This window comes from Aptenodytes forsteri, unplaced genomic scaffold (genome assembly GCF_000699145.1).
Source record: "Aptenodytes forsteri isolate BGI_AS27 unplaced genomic scaffold, ASM69914v1 Scaffold66, whole genome shotgun sequence".
NCBI lineage: Eukaryota > Metazoa > Chordata > Aves > Sphenisciformes > Spheniscidae > Aptenodytes > Aptenodytes forsteri.
In genome coordinates this window covers 6,046,177-6,050,544 of record NW_008795131.1, presented here as the reverse complement: position 1 = coordinate 6,050,544, position 4,368 = coordinate 6,046,177, and the positions used below count along the sequence as shown (strand labels likewise).

Genomic DNA, 4,368 nt, shown 5'->3' with positions numbered 1-4,368 from the left:
AGTGTCGTTCCCAAGCCGGCCGACAGCAAGTGCTGCTCGCAGTCGTACTTTCATGCATGGCCAGAGCCATCTCTTGAGTTTTGAGAAAGGGGTTAAAAAGACAAGAAAGGTGAGCTGTCTGAGCTCATAGTGGAATCAACAGAGAAATTCCACATTATCCTAGTTTCAAATCATGGGATAAGGGAGAAAAATGAAACCGTGGATCACATTTGTGTGGAAAGCAGCACATGCTAAAAGTAAAGCTTGGAAGAAACATCCTGGTACTGTACTGTCTTAAGCCAAAATCTACTCAGATCAAGATATAGGTTGATGCTGATGGATTTTGGCTCAGGGCCATTGTTACTTTTTCTAGCTCCTTAACAAAGTGTCATGTGGAATCGTCTCACTAACTTAACAGTGTAATTTAGGAACTTATGCAAAGAAAAGAAAAAGATGTGATTTCATAATTCCACCACCTTTCCTAGGATATTCTTTCACCAAAAAGAGGGGAAATTTTTGATGAAGAGTTACTATAATATTAATTTTCTTCACCAACTTAAACATGTACTTTTCTGTGAGATAAGGTCTGCGGAATATAACCTGATCATTGACTTTTCTGGCAGTTACAATGCAATGCTTAAATGAGACCCATCTAGAATCCAACAACCTGGCCTTCCCAGAGCATTTGGCTTCAGATGGAGAGGCAGAAACACCCTCCAATGCTGGCCCTGGGCAGGCATTCCCCCCGCGCTCTTCCCATAACCCTGCAGATGAGGCTTTTAGCGCAGGCCCTGGAGCAACTGCAGCCACCATCCCAGCAGCACAAGCTGTCCTGCACGGGCAGGGCCAGCAGACAGCCCCGGCGTGTCTTGAGCCTCGCACGGTGACGTGCCACACGGCTCCAGCAGCCACTGCAGCTTGTGCCGGTTCTGTTGCTCTCCAGTTTTCTCATCCCTGCCCTTCCTGCAAGGCAAGTGGAAAACTCAAGTTGCTTTTCTTCTTTGTTCCAAGGCAGGATGTCTAGCTCAGGCATGCGAGGCTGAGGATGAGTTAGTGCCTGTGCTTTGCTCCTGCACATCCTGCATCACCCTCCATGTGAAACACCACATCATTCAGTTCTGCTGTTGCAGAACTTGCCTGAGGGTTTGTATTTAAATATAATAAAAGGGTTTCTTCCCCATCTCTTCCCAAGTCACCTCCAATTGTTTGATTTAGAGAATAATTTGGCCTTTAAATATTTCTAGAAACTAACTCTTCCACCCGTTTCCCATCAAAACGAAGCTTATCATCTAGGGATTTTCAGTAAAGTAATGGTGCCCAATGAGACATAAGTGAAGGGACCTTCAGTCTGTCCTGACCACTGAAGCTCCGATGTGTCATGCCAGCTTCCCTACCAAAAGATCTGGCCTAACTATCTGGGCTTTCAGAAGCAATAAGCACTTCTTCCAACTTACAAAGTTTTACTTGCTAGAGGATGGATCTGTGCTGACTCTACGCACATGTCCCCCTTGTGAGCAACTCTTTCCTGACACAATGCTGCTTTGAGTGTTACTTTAAGCACAACATAAGGTCTGTCAACAAACTAGAAATGAGGTAGAAGCACCACAATTTCTCCACATGCTGTAGTGGCAAACATTGCAGCTTGAGAGGGCTTTCTAGCAAATTTACCATTTCCTCCCTCACCTGTCCTCCCTTCCCACACTGTGTTGGAAGTGCACTTGCTACAAGATGTAATCAGATTGCAAAGTTATCTTTGATGCTTTGATGCGTGTTAAAACTTAAATAATGATGAACTGTGATAAATAAATAAAAATGTAATAAAAATCTTTATGCAGACATAGCAAGAGGATGGAGAAAAACTATATAGTCCATAAACTAGTCAAATCAAGGTGAAAATACGCAAGTTAAAAATATACATTATATCCACTGTAAACAATATGGGAGGTGGTTTACAGTTGACAGATAATTCAGCTTTGGAAGTGAAAGGCGATGTCACAGAGCAGAGCTGCAGCCCGAGGCTGGAGAGTCAGTGCTAACTTGTGCAAATTTGGTCACAGCAGCTCTTTCACTAGATATTCCACTTTTTTGAGACCAGTTTTCTAGCATAGGTAGGTGTAAATCTAGGCAATAATTTTGTTGGTGAACGCAATAGCCTACGGAGAGGGATGCAGAAGAGCCTGCAGGAGGCAGCTGGTCCAGGAAGGCTTGTTGTGAGACAGAGTGCTGACTTGGAAAGTGTTCCAGTGACAGCTTGTAACAGAAAGCATACCATGGCGATATGGTATTTTTTCCATTAACCCAATACTTTTTACCTAGCTCAGTGATAAAGTAATAATCAGGAGGACTGACTCCATGCAGTATGGAAAAGATGCAGACATATACATACATACATTTTATATGTATACATACACACACATATATATGTATGTGTGTATGCATTCTGTACATAGAGCGATGTGTACTCAAAAGATAACATACAATCTGCTGTCACCATTCACTGATAAAGCAAGACCTACCAGCAAAGAGTATTCTTGAACCTAGAAAGTATTTTGATCAATAATAAACCATTCGTGCATAATGTACATCTCTTTGATATTAAGAACTCAAGCACCCAGCAAATGATGCTTTATCTGCAATTTCAAAAAAACCCAATATGGTTCTGTGGCTATAGGCTGAAGTTTTGGAAAAGATTGTTGTAAAAAATGTACCATATATTGATTTTTGCCTCAGCCCACAGTAGCCAGAGATGAGATCTTTTCCTGTGTGCAAGAAAATCTACTGGAATTAAAATAACGTGCAGATTGTAACTAAATCATAAGTATTTAAAAAATGTCTTTCATAAACCCCTCAACATCCAAATTCCTGCAACATCCACCTACTAAAAATTGTTAGAGTCTATTTATTTAGCAAAATGATGCTTCAGAAACTGTTTAGAGAAGCCGAGCGTTCTAGTCTGCCTCACCAGGCTGTGTGACACAAACACACACTCGCATTATTCGTGCCTACTTTTCAAGTATAATGTTTCGTGGATGCTCAGAGAAGGGCATCTCGAGAGCAAACTGCAATCTTTATAAATAATGCAGCTAAGCCTCGTGTACTTAGATGCCATGGATAAATTTAATAAATCAAACAGCCATTCAGACTGCAATGAATGTTAATACCTCAGCCTCTGCAAAAAGTTGTCTGGTTATTACTTGTGTCAAGGCCAGCTGACAAACAGCTTGCAGAAGCAGATAATGCAACTGTATAAGAAAAAGAGAAAAAAAACTCACCTTTCTTTTATGGTTGAGGAACTCCTGTTGTAGCCAGGCAAAGTCCTAGACAATCCAGTGAAATATTATAAAAAGCTGTAATGCATATCTGAAAAGCTGATAAATCCTGCTCCCTCTGCCCTTCCCCACTAATCCTTCTCCTGCCTCCTGCTTCCAGCGTGCAAAGCCGTAATCCTCCTGAGCACCCCTCCGTGCTCTGCCTGTGTCTGCACGGCGCTCCGGTCCCTCCAGCTGTTTATATCAGTAAGTAACCCAGCTGCCATGCAGCCCCGCACATGCTCCCTGCTCACCGCCGCCCGTTGTGGTCCCTCGCCGGGGTCCCTGCGGCTCACCGGGCCGGGGCGCCGGGGTCCTGCGCCGTGCAGGGGCTGACAGGAGAAAAACGCTCCATGGCCTCCTGCGCCAACAGGCAGGATCGAAACAGCCTCAGCGCTGCACTGCCAAAATCCTCAGCCACAGTCGGTACACTTGTGTTTCATAACACTCCCCCTCTTCGGGGAAACAGAGCCTCTCCTTTACGTCTGCTTCACGGAAGAGCTCTGCAGCCTTCTGCAGCTACAGACGTTTCCAGACCTACCCATACACTCTGTCTATATATTTCTCTAAACACATGGATGGCCGCATAGACAGATATCTAAGTGGCAGCAGCAGCAGTGTGAAGACCTAATGCGATCAGCTGAACGGATGCTCCTGTGTTTGTTTCTCGGTGCCTCTTCCCACTAGGGGCAGATCCCTCTGGAGCCGCTCCTCTGGAGACCCAGACCACTTCCCAACAGGTCCAGAGGGTCCCGGGAAAGTGAGTCCCTGGCAGCGTCCTGGCACCAGCTCAGAGACTTCAGGCAGCAAATTGTTATTCTGGGCACAGGTGGATAGAAGTAAATTATTTATAAATGTGAGAGCTGAAAGGCAGTTTGCTCAGTGTCCTTAGGACTGCCTGCTCTGATGTCTTCACTGCACGTACGGACTCCTTTCTGCTACTGGTTCACACGGAGATCGATCAATTTATAATTATTCTTGAAGCATCTGCATTTAAATGGGAGTAGGCTGCACACTTGTAAGTGCGTGTGGTTTTGAGGCACCCCACAGTCTTTGCATATTTAAATCAAACCTGTGGAGA

General features: G+C 44.5%; 1 protein-coding gene across 1 annotated transcript in view; it reads right to left on the bottom strand.

Moving 5' to 3' along the window:
- The window catches only part of WSCD1 (WSC domain containing 1), a 33,202-nt gene extending 29,809 nt beyond the window's left edge, over positions 1 to 3,393 (bottom strand). Inside the window, exon 1 of the mRNA XM_009278277.2 lies at positions 3,252 to 3,393. The gene's annotated coding sequence lies outside the window, so the exon portion shown is untranslated. The remainder of the gene's footprint in view (positions 1 to 3,251) is intronic.
- Positions 3,394 to 4,368: the final 975 nt, after the last annotated feature.